The sequence below is a fragment of the Pseudorca crassidens genome, chromosome 19 (assembly GCF_039906515.1).
Source record: "Pseudorca crassidens isolate mPseCra1 chromosome 19, mPseCra1.hap1, whole genome shotgun sequence".
Classification (NCBI taxonomy): domain Eukaryota; kingdom Metazoa; phylum Chordata; class Mammalia; order Artiodactyla; family Delphinidae; genus Pseudorca; species Pseudorca crassidens.
In genome coordinates, this window is record NC_090314.1 from 25,052,548 (window position 1) to 25,071,436 (window position 18,889).

Below are 18,889 nucleotides of genomic sequence, written 5' to 3' on the forward strand. Positions count from 1 at the left end.
GGGGCGGGCCGGCCGCAAGGCTGGCGTTAAGGCGCCAGCGCCAGCGAAACTGGGCCTCAAGAGGCCGCCCGCGGCCCCCCGCCCCCGTCTACGGCCATACCACCCTGAACGCGCCCGATCTCGTCTGATCTCGGAAGCTAAGCAGGGTCGGGCCTGGTTAGTACTTGGATGGGAGACCGCCTGGGAATACCGGGTGCTGTAGGCTTTTTGCCTCCCGCTCCGCCCGCCTTCTCCTCTACTCGCCCGCGGCTGGGGCCGCCGGCTCCGCCCCCGCCGGGCCGCGCTGCAGGCCCCACCTCCTCAGGCCCCTCCCACCACGGCGCGCGCCGGCGGGGGCGCTCCCCGCCGGCCCGGCCGGCCAGGCGGCCAGAAGGCGGCCCTGGAAGGCAGCCGCACCCCAGACGCTCCCGGGGTGGCTGGCCCGGACCCAGACTCCGCCGCGGGCCCAGTTGCCGTCCTTTCGGCCCGCGAGCCCCTCGACCTGCACCTGGCCGCCCCCACCGGCGCCCAGCCCCGGCGCCGCCACCTGTGTGCCGGTGTGTCCCTCCACAGCTCCCTCCGACAAAAGCCCCGCCCCACCACCACCCCGCCCCTCTGGCGTGTCACCGCGGCCGGGTGCGGGAGCGGGATCGAGGGCAGGGGCCGCTTCCCCGGGCCTGCCGGCCACCAGGGGCGGGGTCCTGAGCTCGGCGGGGGGTGTGGGGGCAAGGGTGGCCTTGCCGGGGCTGAGGGGCCGTGGCGACTCAATGGAGGCTCGCGGTGGCTTCGGGCCGGCTGCTGTCGGGCAGGAGGTCCGGCCCGGGCTGCGGCCGGGCTGCGCCTAGCGCCGCGTGGGTGGGCAGGGCCGATGCCCAAGGGACCGCGGGCCCCGGGCCCTGAAGCCTCCGGGGCCACGTCCCTGTGAGCGACGTGCGGGATCTTGGGCGGGGCGCCAAGCGCCGAAGGGTTTGCTGGGTCAGGGCTGCCCTGGGCTGGGAGGTGGTCGCCAAACCCTCCGCCGCCGCCCGATACCCGAGACCTCCGTTCCCCCTGCCTGGGCGGGCGAGGGGTCCCTGCCGGGGCGGGCTGGCCGCCAGGCTGGCGTTAAGGCGCCAGCGCCAGCGAAACTGGGCCTCAAGAGGCCGCCCGCGGCCCCCCACCCCCGTCTACGGCCATACCACCCTGAACGCGCCCGATCTCGTCTGATCTCGGAAGCTAAGCAGGGTCGGGCCTGGTTAGTACTTGGATGGGAGACCGCCTGGGAATACCGGGTGCTGTAGGCTTTTTGCCTCCCGCTCCGCCCGCCTTCTCCTTTACTCGCCCGCGGCGGGGGGGCCGCCGGCTCCGCCCCCGCCGAGCCCCGCTGCAGGCAGTAGGCAAGGTGGTTTACCTGCCCGAGCAGGAAGCTTGGGCGATGGCAGAAGTGGGAAGAAACTCTTGAGCACAGGTTCTTGGGATCCACGGAGCAGCGCATGCACATGCAATGGGTGCCTACACAGCTGGCTTGCTTGTCTGTGGGGAAAGGCGAGATGGGTCAGGGCCTGGGTTCCTGAGGGGCTGAGAATCAAGGCAGGGATAGAAGAAAGGGGACAGGCCCACATCCCCTGAACCCACGCCGGCGCCCACTCACCTTTGTGGAAAATACGATTGAAAAGTGCCCTCAAGAATCTCTTCAGATGCCTCCAGAGTTGAGGGAAGAAGGGGAGGGGGGAGGCCGGGAGCAGGGTGAGCCCTGAAATCCAACCCTTGTCCGGTCACACCCCAGCAGCCCTCCCACCTCAGCCCCTTCAAGACCCCAGGGCTCCCCCAGCCGCGCTGCACAGATCCTGCCCTGACCATAGTCACCATGTTGATCCCCACGTTGAGCAAGATGAAGCTGACCGGGATCAGAAGAATTGAGTATCCTTGCTCCTGGCATTTCCTGGGGATGGGGCCAGTGAACGGCTCGGCTCGGTAGTAGTTTCGCTCACCCATGGCCGTTGGTCCCAGGACTGCCTGGGCCCTCTGCCCTCCAGTTTTAACTGGGAGCCAGACTGGGTCATAATGGGGCAGGTGGTGAGGTCACAGTGAGGGAGGGGGATGAAAAGGAGGGCCCAGAGTGGCATTCCCTGGTAACCAGGGTCAGGTAAGCTGAGCCTGGACAGTCAAACAGGGCCCGGTGGCCGGCATACATCCCCTCGAGCGGTCATTCATTCGCTCACCGCCCGCTGACTCACTTGTTCAAATGACACATTGCGTCTCTTGGCCCCTCTTGAGACTAGGAAGACCTTGGCCTCAGAGGCCTGCTGAAGGCCTGGCTGGAGTCCAGAGCCTCAGCCTTCTTCATGCCCTTCACTGGGCCTGGAGCTGGACCTGCCCAGATGTGGAACCTCCCAGTTTGGAAGCAACTTCTTGTATGAGGCTCTCTGTGGACAGGGACAGCTGAGACACAGAGGAGGTGCCCAGAGACCAGGGGTTTGGAGTCTGCAGCTGCAGATGTACTTAGTGCATGGTATAGGAACAGGAGGAGCCTGCTGGCACAACTGTGGCCACTAAACCAAAGGGTCCCTCAGGCCAAGAAGGGGACACTGGCTTCTTATTGCAGGAAGCCAAGCGCAGGGACCCAGGCTGGCAGAAGGAGTGGCGCTTCCAAGCCACAGACCACCAATGTTTCCTGGACTCTGGCGCTCTTTATTCCTCTCTCCATGCCCTGCCGCCCCCTGCCCCTGCCCCCATTTGCTGCTGGTAAGTTCATTTTCCCAGTCTGGCTCCCGTGCAGAGAGGGCCTGGAGGCCGAGGTGGAAGGTAGCAGCGAGTTGGCCCACGCTTGGCCCTCCTGCGGTTGCCGCTTCAGCACCAGACTGTCATACACCTGGTAGTTGGCATTGCCTCCCGGGTTCCGGCTGAGTGGCATGAAGGTGGGCGGGGGTGGAGGGTGCTCGGTAGCCTGGACGTCGGGCAGGAGGTGAGAGGGGCGGAGGAGCAGCGCTGAGCTGGGAGCCGGGGCCCGCTGGTCCGAGGCCTCGGCCAGTACCGTGAGGGAGGCGGAGGTGGCCACAGGGCGCCGCAAGGGCAGGATCTCAGCCCATTCGGCCGCCGGGTGCCGCACCTCGTGGGGATCGCGGGAGTAATCCAAGTGTCCCGCGGAGGGATGCAGGCTGCGGTTGGACTCGCTGTGAGCACAGCTGGGGAGGCTACGTCTGTGGGCCGGTGGGGTGTCACGCTACCAGGCGTCGGGCCGGTAGACCCGAGGCACCAGAGCGGATGGAGGCTCAGAGCCCTCCAGACCCAGACTCCGCCGCGGGCCCAGTTGCCGTCCTTTCGGCCCGCGAGCCCCTCGACCTGCACCTGGCCGCCCCCACCGGCGCCCAGCCCCGGCGCCGCCACCTGTGTGCCGGTGTGTCCCTCCACAGCTCCCTCCGACAAAAGCCCCGCCCCACCACCACCCCGCCCCTCTGGCGTGTCACCGCGGTTGGGTGCGGGAGCGGGATCGAGGGCAGGGGCCTCTTCCCCGGGCCTGCCGGCCACCAGGGGCGGGGTCCTGAGCTCGGCGGGGGGTGTGGGGGCAAGGGTGGCCTTGCCGGGGCTGAGGGGCCGTGGCGACTCAATGGTGGCTCCCGGTGGCTTCGGGCCGGCTGCTGTCGGGCAGGAGGGCCGGCCCGGGCTGCGGCCGGGCTGCGCCTAGCGCCGCGTGGGCGGGCAGGGCCGATGCCCAAGGGACCGCGGGCCCCGGGCCCTGAAGCCTCCGGGGCCACGTCCCTGTGAGCGACGTGCGGGATCTTGGGCGGGGCGCCAAGCGCCGAAGGGTTTGCTGGGTCAGGGCCGCCCTGGGCTGGGAGGTGGTCGCCAAACCCTCCGCCGCCGCCCGATACCCGAGACCTCCGTTCCCCCTGCCTGGGCGGGCGAGGGGGCCCTGCCGGGGCGGGCTGGCCGCCAGGCTGGCGTTAAGGCGCCAGCGCCAGCGAAACTGGGCCTCAAGGGGCCGCCCGCGGCCCCCCGCCCCCGTCTACGGCCATACCACCCTGAACGCGCCCGATCTCGTCTGATCTCGGAAGCTAAGCAGGGTCGGGCCTGGTTAGTACTTGGATGGGAGACCGCCTGGGAATACCGGGTGCTGTAGGCTTTTTGCCTCCCGCTCCGCCCGCCTTCTCCTCTACTCGCCCGCGGCTGGGGCCGCCGGCTCCGCCCCCGCCGGGCCGCGCTGCAGGCCCCACCTCCTCAGGCCCCTCCCACCACGGCGCGCGCCGGCGGGGGCGCTCCCCGCCGGCCCGGCCGGCCAGGCGGCCAGAAGGCGGCCCTGGAAGGCAGCCGCACCCCAGACGCTCCCGGGGTGGCTGGCCCGGACCCAGACTCCGCCGCGGGCCCAGTTGCCGTCCTTTCGGCCCGCGAGCCCCTCGACCTGCACCTGGCCGCCCCCACCGGCGCCCAGCCCCGGCGCCGCCACCTGTGTGCCGGTGTGTCCCTCCACAGCTCCCTCCGACAAAAGCCCCGCCCCACCACCACCCCGCCCCTCTGGCGTGTCACCGCGGCCGGGTGCGGGAGCGGGATCGAGGGCAGGGGCCGCTTCCCCGGGCCTGCCGGCCACCAGGGGCGGGGTCCTGAGCTCGGCGGGGGGTGTGGGGGCAAGGGTGGCCTTGCCGGGGCTGAGGGGCCGTGGCGACTCAATGGAGGCTCGCGGTGGCTTCGGGCCGGCTGCTGTCGGGCAGGAGGGCCGGCCCGGGCTGCGGCCGGGCTGCGCCTAGCGCCGCGTGGGTGGGCAGGGCCGATGCCCAAGGGACCGCGGGCCCCGGGCCCTGAAGCCTCCGGGGCCACGTCCCTGTGAGCGACGTGCGGGATCTTGGGCGGGGCGCCAAGCGCCGAAGGGTTTGCTGGGTCAGGGCTGCCCTGGGCTGGGAGGTGGTCGCCAAACCCTCCGCCGCCGCCCGATACCCGAGACCTCCGTTCCCCCTGCCTGGGCGGGCGAGGGGGCCCTGCCGGGGCGGGCTGGCCGCCAGGCTGGCGTTAAGGCGCCAGCGCCAGCGAAACTGGGCCTCAAGAGGCCGCCCGCGGCCCCCCACCCCCGTCTACGGCCATACCACCCTGAACGCGCCCGATCTCGTCTGATCTCGGAAGCTAAGCAGGGTCGGGCCTGGTTAGTACTTGGATGGGAGACCGCCTGGGAATACCGGGTGCTGTAGGCTTTTTGCCTCCCGCTCCGCCCGCCTTCTCCTTTACTCGCCCGCGGCGGGGGGGCCGCCGGCTCCGCCCCCGCCGAGCCCCGCTGCAGGCAGTAGGCAAGGTGGTTTACCTGCCCGAGCAGGAAGCTTGGGCGATGGCAGAAGTGGGAAGAAACTCTTGAGCACAGGTTCTTGGGATCCACGGAGCAGCGCATGCACATGCAATGGGTGCCTACACAGCTGGCTTGCTTGTCTGTGGGGAAAGGCGAGATGGGTCAGGGCCTGGGTTCCTGAGGGGCTGAGAATCAAGGCAGGGATAGAAGAAAGGGGACAGGCCCACATCCCCTGAACCCACGCCGGCGCCCACTCACCTTTGTGGAAAATACGATTGAAAAGTGCCCTCAAGAATCTCTTCAGATGCCTCCAGAGTTGAGGGAAGAAGGGGAGGGGGGAGGCCGGGAGCAGGGTGAGCCCTGAAATCCAACCCTTGTCCGGTCACACCCCAGCAGCCCTCCCACCTCAGCCCCTTCAAGACCCCAGGGCTCCCCCAGCCGCGCTGCACAGATCCTGCCCTGACCATAGTCACCATGTTGATCCCCACGTTGAGCAAGATGAAGCTGACCGGGATCAGAAGAATTGAGTATCCTTGCTCCTGGCATTTCCTGGGGATGGGGCCAGTGAACGGCTCGGCTCGGTAGTAGTTTCGCTCACCCATGGCCGTTGGTCCCAGGACTGCCTGGGCCCTCTGCCCTCCAGTTTTAACTGGGAGCCAGACTGGGTCATAATGGGGCAGGTGGTGAGGTCACAGTGAGGGAGGGGGATGAAAAGGAGGGCCCAGAGTGGCATTCCCTGGTAACCAGGGTCAGGTAAGCTGAGCCTGGACAGTCAAACAGGGCCCGGCGGCCGGCATACATCCCCTCGAGCGGTCATTCATTCGCTCACCGCCCGCTGACTCACTTGTTCAAATGACACATTGCGTCTCTTGGCCCCTCTTGAGACTAGGAAGACCTTGGCCTCAGAGGCCTGCTGAAGGCCTGGCTGGAGTCCAGAGCCTCAGCCTTCTTCATGCCCTTCACTGGGCCTGGAGCTGGACCTGCCCAGATGTGGAACCTCCCAGTTTGGAAGCAACTTCTTGTATGAGGCTCTCTGTGGACAGGGACAGCTGAGACACAGAGGAGGTGCCCAGAGACCAGGGGTTTGGAGTCTGCAGCTGCAGATGTACTTAGTGCATGGTATAGGACCAGGAGGGGCCTGCTGGCAGAGCTGTGGCCACTAAACCAAAGGGACCCTCAGGCCAAGAAGGGGACACTGGCTTCTTATTGCAGGAAGCCAAGCGCAGGGACCCAGGCTGGCAGAAGTAGTGGCGCTTCCAAGCCACAGACCACCAATGTTTCCTGGACTCTGGTGCTCTTTATTCCTCTCTCCATGCCCTGCCGCCCCCTGCCCCTGCCCCCATTTGCTGCTGGTAAGTTCATTTTCCCAGTCTGGCTCCCGTGCAGAGAGGGCCTGGAGGCCGAGGTGGAAGGTAGCAGCGAGTTGGCCCGCGCTTGGCCCTCCTGCGGTTGCCGCTTCAGCAGCAGACTGTCATACACCTGGTAGTTGGCATTGCCTCCCGGGTTCCGGCTGAGTGGCATGAAGGTGGGCGGGGGTGGAGGGTGCTCGGTAGCCTGGACGTCGGGCAGGAGGTGAGAGGGGCGGAGGAGCAGCGCTGAGCTGGGAGCCGGGGCCCGCTGGTCCGAGGCCTCGGCCAGTACCGTGAGGGAGGCGGAGGTGGCCACAGGGCGCTGCCGCAAGGGCAGGATCTCAGCCCATTCGGCCGCCGGGTGCCGCACCTCGTGGGGATCGCGGGAGTAATCCAAGTGTCCCGCGGAGGGATGCAGGCTGCGGTTGGACTCGCTGTGAGCACAGCTGGGGAGGCTACGTCTGTGGGCCGGTGGGGTGTCACGCTATCAGGCGTCGGGCCGGTAGACCCGAGGCACCAGAGCGGATGGAGGCTCAGAGCCCTCCAGACCCAGACTCCGCCGCGGGCCCAGTTGCCGTCCTTTCGGCCCGCGAGCCCCTCGACCTGCACCTGGCCTCCCCCACCGGCGCCCAGCCCCGGCGCCGCCACCTGTGTGCCGGTGTGTCCCTCCACAGCTCCCTCCGACAAAAGCCCCGCCCCACCACCACCCCGCCCCTCTGACGTGTCACCGCGGCCGGGTGCAGGTGCGGGATCGAGGGCAGGGGCCACTTCCCCGGGCCTGCCGGCCACCAGGGGCGGGGTCCTGAGCTCGGTGGGGGGTGTGGGGGCAAGGGTGGCCTTGCCGGGGCTGAGGGGCCGTGGCGACTCAATGGTGGCTCCCAGTGGGTTCGGGCCAGCTGCTGTCGGGCAGAAGGGCCGGCCCGGGCTGCGGTCGGGCTGCGCCTAGCGCCGCGTGGGCGGGCAGGGCCGATGCCCAAGGGACCGCGGGCCCCGGGCCCTGAAGCCTCCGGGGCCACGTCCCTGTGAGCGACGTGCGGGATCTTGGGCGGGGCGCCAAGCGCCGAAGGGTTTGCTGGGTCAGGGCCGCCCTGGGTTGGGAGGTGGTCGCCAAACCCTCCGCCGCCGCCCAATACCCGAGACCTCCGTTCCCCCTGCCTGGGCGGGCGAGGGGGCCCTGCCGGGGCGGGCTGGCCGCCAGGCTGGCGTTAAGGCGCCAGCGCCAGCGAAACTGGGCCTCAAGAGGCCGCCCGCGGCCCCCCGCCCCCGTCTACGGCCATACCACCCTGAACGCGCCCGATCTCGTCTGATCTCGGAAGCTAAGCAGGGTCGGGCCTGGTTAGTACTTGGATGGGAGACCGCCTGGGAATACCGGGTGCTGTAGGCTTTTTGCCTCCCGCTGCGCCCGCCTTCTCCTCTACTCGCCCGCGGCGGGGGCCGCCGGCTCCGCCCCCGCCGGGCCGCGCTGCAGGCCCCACCTCCTCAGGCCCCTCCCACCACGGCGCGCGCCGGCGGGGGCGCTCCCCGCCGGCCCGGCCGGCTAGGCGGCCAGAAGGCGGCCCTGGAAGGCAGTCGCACCCCAGACGCTCCCGGGGTGGCTGGCCCGGACCCAGACTCCGCCGCGGGCCCAGTTGCCGTCCTTTCGGCCCGCGAGCCCCTCGACCTGCACCTGGCCGCCCCCACCGGCGCCCAGCCCCGGCGCCGCCACCTGTGTGCCGGTGTGTCCCTCCACAGCTCCCTCCGACAAAAGCCCCGCCCCACCACCACCCCGCCCCTGTGGCGTGTCACCGCGGCCGGGTGCGGGAGCGGGATCGAGGGCAGGGGCCGCTTCCCCGGGCCTGCCGGCCACCAGGGGCGGGGTCCTGAGCTCGGCGGGGGGTGTGGGGGCAAGGGTGGCCTTGCCGGGGCTGAGGGGCCGTGGCGACTCAATGGAGGCTCGCGGTGGCTTCGGGCCGGCTGCTGTCGGGCAGGAGGGCCGGCCCGGGCTGCGGCCGGGCTGCGCCTAGCGCCGCGTGGGCGGGCAGGGCCGATGCCCAAGGGACCGCGGGCCCCGGGCCCTGAAGCCTCCGGGGCCACGTCCCTGTGAGCGACGTGCGGGATCTTGGGCGGGGCGCCAAGCGCCGAAGGGTTTGCTGGGTCAGGGCCGCCCTGGGCTGGGAGGTGGTCGCCAAACCCTCCGCCGCCGCCCGATACCCGAGACCTCCGTTCCCCCTGCCTGGGCGGGCGAGGGGGCCCTGCCGGGGCGGGCTGGCCGCCAGGCTGGCGTTAAGGCGCCAGCGCCAGCGAAACTGGGCCTCAAGAGGCCGCCCGCGGCCCCCCGCCCCCGTCTACGGCCATACCACCCTGAACGCGCCCGATCTCGTCTGATCTCGGAAGCTAAGCAGGGTCGGGCCTGGTTAGTACTTGGATGGGAGACCGCCTGGGAATACCGGGTGCTGTAGGCTTTTTGCCTCCCGCTGCGCCCGCCTTCTCCTTTACTCGCCCGCGGCGGGGGGGCCGCCGGCTCCGCCCCCGCCGATCCCCGCTGCAGGCAGTAGGCAAGGTGGTTTACCTGCCCGAGCAGGAAGCTTGGGCGATGGCAGAAGTGGGAAGAAACTCTTGAGCACAGGTTCTTGGGATCCACGGAGCAGCGCATGCACATGCGATGGGTGCCTACACAGCTGGCTTGCTTGTCTGTGGGGAAAGGCGAGATGGGTCAGGGCCTGGGTTCCTGAGGGGCTGAGAATCAAGGCAGGGATAGAAGAAAGGGGACAGGCCCACATCCCCTGAACCCACGCCGGCGCCCACTCACCTTTGTGGAAAATACGATTGAAAAGTGCCCTCAAGAATCTCTTCAGATGCCTCCAGAGTTGAGGGAAGAAGGGGAGGGGGGAGGCCGGGAGCAGGGTGAGCCCTGAAATCCAACCCTTGTCCGGTCACACCCCAGCAGCCCTCCCACCTCAGCCCCTTCAAGACCCCAGGGCGCCCCCAACCGCGCTGCACAGATCCTGCCCTGACCATAGTCACCATGTTGATCCCCACGTTGAGCAAGATGAAGCTGACCGGGATCAGAAGAATTGAGTATCCTTGCTCCTGGCATTTCCTGGGGATGGGGCCAGTGAACGGCTCGGCTCGGTAGTAGTTTCGCTCACCCATGGCCCGTTGGTCCCAGGACTGCCTGGGCCCTCTGCCCTCCAGTTTTAACTGGGAGCCAGACTGGGTCATAATGGGGCAGGTGGTGAGGTCACAGTGAGGGAGGGGGATGAAAAGGAGGGCCCAGAGTGGCATTCCCTGGTAACCAGGGTCAGGTAAGCTGAGCCTGGACAGTCAAACAGGGCCCGGTGGCCGGCATACATCCCCTCGAGCGGTCATTCATTCGCTCACCGCCCGCTGACTCACTTGTTCAAATGACACATTGCGTCTCTTGGCCCCTCTTGAGACTAGGAAGACCTTGGCCTCAGAGGCCTGCTGAAGGCCTGGCTGGAGTCCAGAGCCTCAGCCTTCTTCATGCCCTTCACTGGGCCTGGAGCTGGACCTGCCCAGATGTGGAACCTCCCAGTTTGGAAGCAACTTCTTGTATGAGGCTCTCTGTGGACAGGGACAGCTGAGACACAGAGGAGGTGCCCAGAGACCAGGGGTTTGGAGTCTGCAGCTGCAGATGTACTTAGTGCATGGTATAGGACCAGGAGGGGCCTGCTGGCAGAACAGTGGCCACTAAACCAAAGGGACCCTCAGGCCAAGAAGGGGACACTGGCTTCTTATTGCAGGAAGCCAAGCGCAGGGACCCAGGCTGGCAGAAGGAGTGGCGCTTCCAAGCCACAGACCACCAATGTTTCCTGGACTCTGGTGCTCTTTATTCCTCTCTCCATGCCCTGCCGCCCCCTGCCCCTGCCCCCATTTGCTGCTGGTAAGTTCATTTTCCCAGTCTGGCTCCCGTGCAGAGAGGGCCTGGAGGCCGAGGTGGAAGGTAGCAGCGAGTTGGCCCACGCTTGGCCCTCCTGCGGTTGCCGCTTCAGCACCAGACTGTCATACACCTGGTAGTTGGCATTGCCTCCCGGGTTCCGGCTGAGTGGCATGAAGGTGGGCGGGGGTGGAGGGTGCTCGGTAGCCTGGACGTCGGGCAGGAGGTGAGAGGGGCGGAGGAGCAGCGCTGAGCTGGGAGCCGGGGCCCGCTGGTCCGAGGCCTCGGCCAGTACCGTGAGGGAGGCGGAGGTGGCCACAGGGCGCCGCAAGGGCAGGATCTCAGCCCATTCGGCCGCCGGGTGCCGCACCTCGTGGGGATCGCGGGAGTAATCCAAGTGTCCCGCGGAGGGATGCAGGCTGCGGTTGGACTCGCTGTGAGCACAGCTGGGGAGGCTACGTCTGTGGGCCGGTGGGGTGTCGCGCTACCAGGCGTCGGGCCGGTAGACCCGAGGCACCAGAGCGGATGGAGGCTCAGAGCCCTCCAGACCCAGACTCCGCCATGGGCCCAGTTGCCGTCCTTTTGGCCCGCGAGACCCTCGACCTGCACCTGGCCGCCCCCACCGGCGCCCAGCCCCGGCGCCGCCACCTGTGTGCCGGTGTGTCCCTCCACAGCTCCCTCCGACAAAAGCCGCCCCCCACCCCGCCCCTCTGGCGTGTCACCGCGGCCGGGTGCGGGAGCGGGATCGAGGGCAGGGGCCGCTTCCCCGGGCCTGCCGGCCACCAGGGGCGGGGTCCTGAGCTCGGCGGGGGGTGTGGGGGCAAGGGTGGCCTTGCCGGGGCTGAGGCGCCGTGGAGACTCAATGGAGGCTCCCGGTGGCTTCGGGCCGGCTGCTGTCGGGCAGGAGGGCCGGCCCGGGCTGCGGCCGGGCTGCGCCTAGCGCCGCGTGGGCGGGCAGGGCCGATGCCCAAGGGACCGCGGGCCCCGGGCCCTGAAGCCTCCGGGGCCACGTCCCTGTGAGCGACGTGCGGGATCTTGGGCGGGGCGCCAAGCGCCGAAGGGTTTGCTGGGTCACGGCCGCCCTGGGCTGGGAGGTGGTCGCCAAACCCTCCGCCGCCGCCCGATACCCGAGACCTCCGTTCCCCCTGCCTGGGCGGGCGAGGGGGCCCTGCCGGGGCGGGCCGGCCGCCAGGCTGGCGTTAAGGCGCCAGCGCCAGCGAAACTGGGCCTCAAGAGGCAGCCGTCGGCCCCCGCCCCCGTCTACGGCCATACCACCCTGAACGCGCCCGATCTCGTCTGATCTCGGAAGCTAAGCAGGGTCGGGCCTGGTTAGTACTTGGATGGGAGACCGCCTGGGAATACCGGGTGCTGTAGGCTTTTTGCCTCCCGCTCCGCCCGCCTTCTCCTTTACTCGCCCGCGGCGGGGGGGCCGCCGGCTCCGCCCCCGCCGAGCCCCGCTGCAGGCAGTAGGCAAGGTGGTTTACCTGCCCGAGCAGGAAGCTTGGGCGATGGCAGAAGTGGGAAGAAACTCTTGAGCACAGGTTCTTGGGATCCACGGAGCAGCGCATGCACATGCGATGGGTGCCTACACAGCTGGCTTGCTTGTCTGTGGGGAAAGGCGAGATGGGTCAGGGCCTGGGTTCCTGAGGGGCTGAGAATCAAGGCAGGGATAGAAGAAAGGGGACAGGCCCACATCCCCTGAACCCACGCCGGCGCCCACTCACCTTTGTGGAAAATACGATTGAAAAGTGCCCTCAAGAATCTCTTCAGATGCCTCCAGAGTTGAGGGAAGAAGGGGAGGGGGGAGGCCGGGAGCAGGGTGAGCCCTGAAATCCAACCCTTGTCCGGTCACACCCCAGCAGCCCTCCCACCTCAGCCCCTTCAAGACCCCAGGGCTCCCCCAACCGCGCTGCACAGATCCTGCCCTGACCATAGTCACCATGTTGATCCCCACGTTGAGCAAGATGAAGCTGACCGGGATCAGAAGAATTGAGTATCCTTGCTCCTGGCATTTCCTGGGGATGGGGCCAGTGAACGGCTCGGCTCGGTAGTAGTTTCGCTCACCCATGGCCGTTGGTCCCAGGACTGCCTGGGCCCTCTGCCCTCCAGTTTTAACTGGGAGCCAGACTGGGTCATAATGGGGCAGGTGGTGAGGTCACAGTGAGGGAGGGGGATGAAAAGGAGGGCCCAGAGTGGCATTCCCTGGTAACCAGGGTCAGGTAAGCTGAGCCTGGACAGTCAAACAGGGCCCGGTGGCCGGCATACATCCCCTCGAGCGGTCATTCATTCGCTCACCGCCCGCTGACTCACTTGTTCAAATGACACATTGCGTCTCTTGGCCCCTCTTGAGACTAGGAAGACCTTGGCCTCAGAGGCCTGCTGAAGGCCTGGCTGGAGTCCAGAGCCTCAGCCTTCTTCATGCCCTTCACTGGGCCTGGAGCTGGACCTGCCCAGATGTGGAACCTCCCAGTTTGGAAGCAACTTCTTGTATGAGGCTCTCTGTGGACAGGGACAGCTGAGACACAGAGGAGGTGCCCAGAGACCAGGGGTTTGGAGTCTGCAGCTGCAGATGTACTTAGTGCATGGTATAGGACCAGGAGGGGCCTGCTGGCACAACTGTGGCCACTAAACCAAAGGGACCCTCAGGCCAAGAAGGGGACACTGGCTTCTTATTGCAGGAAGCCAAGCGCAGGGACCCAGGCTGGCAGAAGGAGTGGCGCTTCCAAGCCACAGACCACCAATGTTTCCTGGACTCTGGCGCTCTTTATTCCTCTCTCCATGCCCTGCCGCCCCCTGCCCCTGCCCCCATTTGCTGCTGGTAAGTTCATTTTCCCAGTCTGGCTCCCGTGCAGAGAGGGCCTGGAGGCCGAGGTGGAAGGTAGCAGCGAGTTGGCCCACGCTTGGCCCTCCTGCGGTTGCCGCTTCAGCACCAGACTGTCATACACCTGGTAGTTGGCATTGCCTCCCGGGTTCCGGCTGAGTGTCATGAAGGTGGGCGGGGGTGGAGGGTGCTCGGTAGCCTGGACGTCGGGCAGGAGGTGAGAGGGGCGGAGGAGCAGCGCTGAGCTGGGAGCCGGGGCCCGCTGGTCCGAGGCCTCGGCCAGTACCGTGAGGGAGGCGGAGGTGGCCACAGGGCGCCGCAAGGGCAGGATCTCAGCCCATTCGGCCGCCGGGTGCCGCACCTCGTGGGGATCGCGGGAGTAATCCAAGTGTCCCGCGGAGGGATGCAGGCTGCGGTTGGACTCGCTGTGAGCACAGCTGGGGAGGCTACGTCTGTGGGCCGGTGGGGTGTCACGCTACCAGGCGTCGGGCCGGTAGACCCGAGGCACCAGAGCGGATGGAGGCTCAGAGCCCTCCAGACCCAGACTCCGCCGCGGGCCCAGTTGCCGTCCTTTCGGCCCGCGAGCCCCTCGACCTGCACCTGGCCGCCCCCACCGGCGCCCAGCCCCGGCGCCGCCACCTGTGTGCCGGTGTGTCCCTCCACAGCTCCCTCCGACAAAAGCCCCGCCCCACCACCACCCCGCCCCTCTGGCGTGTCACCGCGGCGGGGTGCGGGAGCGGGATCGAGGGCAGGGGCCGCTTCCCCGGGCCTGCCGGCCACCAGGGGGCGGGGTCCTGAGCTCGGCGGGGGGTGTGGGGGCAAGGGTGGCCTTGCCGGGGCTGAGGGGCCGTGGCGACTCAATGGAGGCTCCTGGTGGCTTCGGGCCGGCTGCTGTCGGGCAGGAGGGCCGGCCGGGCTGCGGCCGGGCTGCGCCTAGCGCCGCGTGGGCGGGCAGGGCCGATGCCCAAGGGACCGCGGGCCCCGGGCCCTGAAGCCTCCGGGGCCACGTCCCTGTGAGCGACGTGCGGGATCTTGGGCGGGGCGCCAAGCGCCGAAGGGTTTGCTGGGTCAGGGCCGCCCTGGGCTGGGAGGTGGTCGCCAAACCCTCCGCCGCCGCCCGATACCCGAGACCTCCGTTCCCCCTGCCTGGGCGGGCGAGGGGGCCCTGCCGGGGCGGGCCGGCCGCCAGGCTGGCGTTAAGGCGCCAGCGCCAGCGAAACTGGGCCTCAAGAGGCAGCCGTCGGCCTCCGCCCCCGTCTACGGCCATACCATCCTGAACGCGCCCGATCTCGTCTGATCTCGGAAGCTAAGCAGGGTCGGGCCTGGTTAGTACTTGGATGGGAGACCGCCTGGGAATACCGGGTGCTGTAGGCTTTTTGCCTCCCGCTCCGCCCGCCTTCTCCTTTACTCGCCCGCGGCGGGGGGGCCGCCGGCTCCGCCCCCGCCGAGCCCCGCTGCAGGCAGTAGGCAAGGTGGTTTACCTGCCCGAGCAGGAAGCTTGGGCGATGGCAGAAGTGGGAAGAAACTCTTGAGCACAGGTTCTTGGGATCCACGGAGCAGCGCATGCACATGCGATGGGTGCCTACACAGCTGGCTTGCTTGTCTGTGGGGAAAGGCGAGATGGGTCAGGGCCTGGGTTCCTGAGGGGCTGAGAATCAAGGCAGGGATAGAAGAAAGGGGACAGGCCCACATCCCCTGAACCCACGCCGGCGCCCACTCACCTTTGTGGAAAATACGATTGAAAAGTGCCCTCAAGAATCTCTTCAGATGCCTCCAGAGTTGAGGGAAGAAGGGGAGGGGGGAGGCCGGGAGCAGGGTGAGCCCTGAAATCCAACCCTTGTCCGGTCACACCCCAGCAGCCCTCCCACCTCAGCCCCTTCAAGACCCCAGGGCTCCCCCAACCGCGCTGCACAGATCCTGCCCTGACCATAGTCACCATGTTGATCCCCACGTTGAGCAAGATGAAGCTGACCGGGATCAGAAGAATTGAGTATCCTTGCTCCTGGCATTTCCTGGGGATGGGGCCAGTGAACGGCTCGGCTCGGTAGTAGTTTCGCTCACCCATGGCCGTTGGTCCCAGGACTGCCTGGGCCCTCTGCCCTCCAGTTTTAACTGGGAGCCAGACTGGGTCATAATGGGGCAGGTGGTGAGGTCACAGTGAGGGAGGGGGATGAAAAGGAGGGCCCAGAGTGGCATTCCCTGGTAACCAGGGTCAGGTAAGCTGAGCCTGGACAGTCAAACAGGGCCCGGTGGCCGGCATACATCCCCTCGAGCGGTCATTCATTCGCTCACCGCCCGCTGACTCACTTGTTCAAATGACACATTGCGTCTCTTGGCCCCTCTTGAGACTAGGAAGACCTTGGCCTCAGAGGCCTGCTGAAGGCCTGGCTGGAGTCCAGAGCCTCAGCCTTCTTCATGCCCTTCACTGGGCCTGGAGCTGGACCTGCCCAGATGTGGAACCTCCCAGTTTGGAAGCAACTTCTTGTATGAGGCTCTCTGTGGACAGGGACAGCTGAGACACAGAGGAGGTGCCCAGAGACCAGGGGTTTGGAGTCTGCAGCTGCAGATGTACTTAGTGCATGGTATAGGACCAGGAGGGGCCTGCTGGCACAACTGTGGCCACTAAACCAAAGGGACCCTCAGGCCAAGAAGGGGACACTGGCTTCTTATTGCAGGAAGCCAAGCGCAGGGACCCAGGCTGGCAGAAGGAGTGGCGCTTCCAAGCCACAGACCACCAATGTTTCCTGGACTCTGGCGCTCTTTATTCCTCTCTCCATGCCCTGCCGCCCCCTGCCCCTGCCCCCATTTGCTGCTGGTAAGTTCATTTTCCCAGTCTGGCTCCCGTGCAGAGAGGGCCTGGAGGCCGAGGTGGAAGGTAGCAGCGAGTTGGCCCACGCTTGGCCCTCCTGCGGTTGCCGCTTCAGCACCAGACTGTCATACACCTGGTAGTTGGCATTGCCTCCCGGGTTCCGGCTGAGTGGCATGAAGGTGGGCGGGGGTGGAGGGTGCTCGGTAGCCTGGACGTCGGGCAGGAGGTCAGAGGGGCGGAGGAGCAGCGCTGAGCTGGGAGCCGGGGCCCGCTGGTCCGAGGCCTCGGCCAGTACCGTGAGGGAGGCGGAGGTGGCCACAGGGCGCCGCAAGGGCAGGATCTCAGCCCATTCGGCCGCCGGGTGCCGCACCTCGTGGGGATCGCGGGAGTAATCCAAGTGTCCCGCGGAGGGATGCAGGCTGCGGTTGGACTCGCTGTGAGCACAGCTGGGGAGGCTACGTCTGTGGGCCGGTGGGGTGTCACGCTACCAGGCGTCGGGCCGGTAGACCCGAGGCACCAGAGCGGATGGAGGCTCAGAGCCCTCCAGACCCAGACTCCGCCGCGGGCCCAGTTGCCGTCCTTTCGGCCCGCGAGCCCCTCGACCTGCACCTGGCCGCCCCCACCGGCGCCCAGCCCCGGCGCCGCCACCTGTGTGCCGGTGTGTCCCTCCACAGCTCCCTCCGACAAAAGCCCCGCCCCACCACCACCCCGCCCCTCTGGCGTGTCACCGCGGCCGGGTGCGGGAGCGGGATCGAGGGCAGGGGCCGCTTCCCCGGGCCTGCCGGCCACCAGGGGCGGGGTCCTGAGCTCGGCGGGGGGTGTGGGGGCAAGGGTGGCCTTGCCGGGGCTGAGGGGCCGTGGCGACTCAATGGAGGCTCCCGGTGGCTTCGGGCCGGCTGCTGTCGGGCAGGAGGGCCGGCCGGGCTGCGGCCGGGCTGCGCCTAGCGCCGCGTGGGCGGGCAGGGCCGATGCCCAAGGGACCGCGGGCCCCGGGCCCTGAAGCCTCTGGGGCCACGTCCCTGTGAGCGACGTGCGGGATCTTGGGCGGGGCGCCAAGCGCCGAAGGGTTTGCTGGGTCAGGGCCGCCCTGGGCTGGGAGGTGGTCGCCAAACCCTCCGCCGCCGCCCGATACCCGAGACCTCCGTTCCCCCTGCCTGGGCGGGCGAGGGGGCCCTGCCGGGGCGGGCCGGCCGCCAGGCTGGCGTTAAGGCGCCAGCGCCAGCGAAACTGGGCCTCAAGAGGCAGCCGTCGGCCCCCGCCCCCGTCTACGGCCATACCACCCTGAACGCGCCCGATCTCGTCTGATCTCGGAAGCTAAGCAGGGTCGGGCCTGGTTAGTACTTGGATGGGAGACCGCCTGGGAATACCGGGTGCTGTAGGCTTTTTGCCTCCCGCTCCGCCCGCCTTCTCCTTTACTCGCCCGCGGCGGGGGGGCCGCCGGCTCCGCCCCCGCCGAGCCCCGCTGCAGGCAGTAGGCAAGGTGGTTTACCTGCCCGAGCAGGAAGCTTGGGCGATGGCAGAAGTGGGAAGAAACTCTTGAGCACAGGTTCTTGGGATCCACGGAGCAGCGCATGCACATGCGATGGGTGCCTACACAGCTGGCTTGCTTGTCTGTGGGGAAAGGCGAGATGGGTCAGGGCCTGGGTTCCTGAGGGGCTGAGAATCAAGGCAGGGATAGAAGAAAGGGGACAGGCCCACATCCCCTGAACCCACGCCGGCGCCCACTCACCTTTGTGGAAAATACGATTGAAAAGTGCCCTCAAGAATCTCTTCAGATGCCTCCAGAGTTGAGGGAAGAAGGGGAGGGGGGAGGCCGGGAGCAGGGTGAGCCCTGAAATCCAACCCTTGTCCGGTCACACCCCAGCAGCCCTCCCACCTCAGCCCCTTCAAGACCCCAGGGCTCCCCCAACCGCACTGCACAGATCCTGCCCTGACCATAGTCACCATGTTGATCCCCACGTTGAGCAAGATGAAGCTGACCGGGATCAGAAGAATTGAGTATCCTTGCTCCTGGCATTTCCTGGGGATGGGGCCAGTGAACGGCTCGGCTCGGTAGTAGTTTCGCTCACCCATGGCCGTTGGTCCCAGGACTGCCTGGGCCCTCTGCCCTCCAGTTTTAACTGGGAGCCAGACTGGGTCATAATGGGGCAGGTGGTGAGGTCACAGTGAGGGAGGGGGATGAAAAGGAGGGCCCAGAGTGGCATTCCCTGGTAACCAGGGTCAGGTAAGCTGAGCCTGGACAGTCAAACAGGGCCCGGTGGCCGGCATACATCCCCTCGAGCGGTCATTCATTCGCTCACCGCCCGCTGACTCACTTGTTCAAATGACACATTGCGTCTCTTGGCCCCTCTTGAGACTAGGAAGACCTTGGCCTCAGAGGCCTGCTGAAGGCCTGGCTGGAGTCCAGAGCCTCAGCCTTCTTCATGCCCTTCACTGGGCCTGGAGCTGGACCTGCCCAGATGTGGAACCTCCCAGTTTGGAAGCAACTTCTTGTATGAGGCTCTCTGTGGACAGGGACAGCTGAGACACAGAGGAGGTGCCCAGAGACCAGGGGTTTGGAGTCTGCAGCTGCAGATGTACTTAGTGCATGGTATAGGACCAGGAGGGGCCTGCTGGCACAACTGTGGCCACTAAACCAAAGGGACCCTCAGGCCAAGAAGGGGACACTGGCTTCTTATTGCAGGAAGCCAAGCGCAGGGACCCAGGCTGGCAGAAGGAGTGGCGCTTCCAAGCCACAGACCACCAATGTTTCCTGGACTCTGGCGCTCTTTATTCCTCTCTCCATGCCCTGCCGCCCCCTGCCCCT

General features: G+C 67.4%; 9 non-coding genes across 9 annotated transcripts; all 9 read left to right on the plus strand.

The window, feature by feature from the left end:
• The first annotated feature begins 86 nt into the window (after positions 1-86).
• LOC137213336 (5S ribosomal RNA) lies at positions 87-205 on the plus strand. The gene has a single exon (XR_010937976.1). It is a non-coding gene; the product is annotated as a 5S ribosomal RNA (ribosomal RNA).
• A 938-nt stretch (positions 206-1,143) lies between these two features.
• On the plus strand, positions 1,144-1,262 carry LOC137213337 (5S ribosomal RNA). The gene has a single exon (XR_010937977.1). It is a non-coding gene; the product is annotated as a 5S ribosomal RNA (ribosomal RNA).
• A 2,700-nt stretch (positions 1,263-3,962) lies between these two features.
• LOC137213339 (5S ribosomal RNA) lies at positions 3,963-4,081 on the plus strand. The gene has a single exon (XR_010937979.1). It is a non-coding gene; the product is annotated as a 5S ribosomal RNA (ribosomal RNA).
• A 938-nt stretch (positions 4,082-5,019) lies between these two features.
• On the plus strand, positions 5,020-5,138 carry LOC137213340 (5S ribosomal RNA). The gene has a single exon (XR_010937980.1). It is a non-coding gene; the product is annotated as a 5S ribosomal RNA (ribosomal RNA).
• Positions 5,139-7,841: 2,703 nt separating this feature from the next.
• LOC137213341 (5S ribosomal RNA) lies at positions 7,842-7,960 on the plus strand. The gene has a single exon (XR_010937981.1). It is a non-coding gene; the product is annotated as a 5S ribosomal RNA (ribosomal RNA).
• Positions 7,961-8,898: 938 nt separating this feature from the next.
• Positions 8,899-9,017, plus strand: LOC137213342 (5S ribosomal RNA). The gene has a single exon (XR_010937982.1). It is a non-coding gene; the product is annotated as a 5S ribosomal RNA (ribosomal RNA).
• Positions 9,018-11,711: 2,694 nt separating this feature from the next.
• Positions 11,712-11,830, plus strand: LOC137213343 (5S ribosomal RNA). The gene has a single exon (XR_010937983.1). It is a non-coding gene; the product is annotated as a 5S ribosomal RNA (ribosomal RNA).
• A 2,699-nt stretch (positions 11,831-14,529) lies between these two features.
• On the plus strand, positions 14,530-14,648 carry LOC137213526 (5S ribosomal RNA). Its single transcript, XR_010938163.1, has one exon. It is a non-coding gene; the product is annotated as a 5S ribosomal RNA (ribosomal RNA).
• A 2,698-nt stretch (positions 14,649-17,346) lies between these two features.
• Positions 17,347-17,465, plus strand: LOC137213345 (5S ribosomal RNA). The gene has a single exon (XR_010937985.1). It is a non-coding gene; the product is annotated as a 5S ribosomal RNA (ribosomal RNA).
• The last annotated feature ends 1,424 nt before the right edge of the window (positions 17,466-18,889 follow it).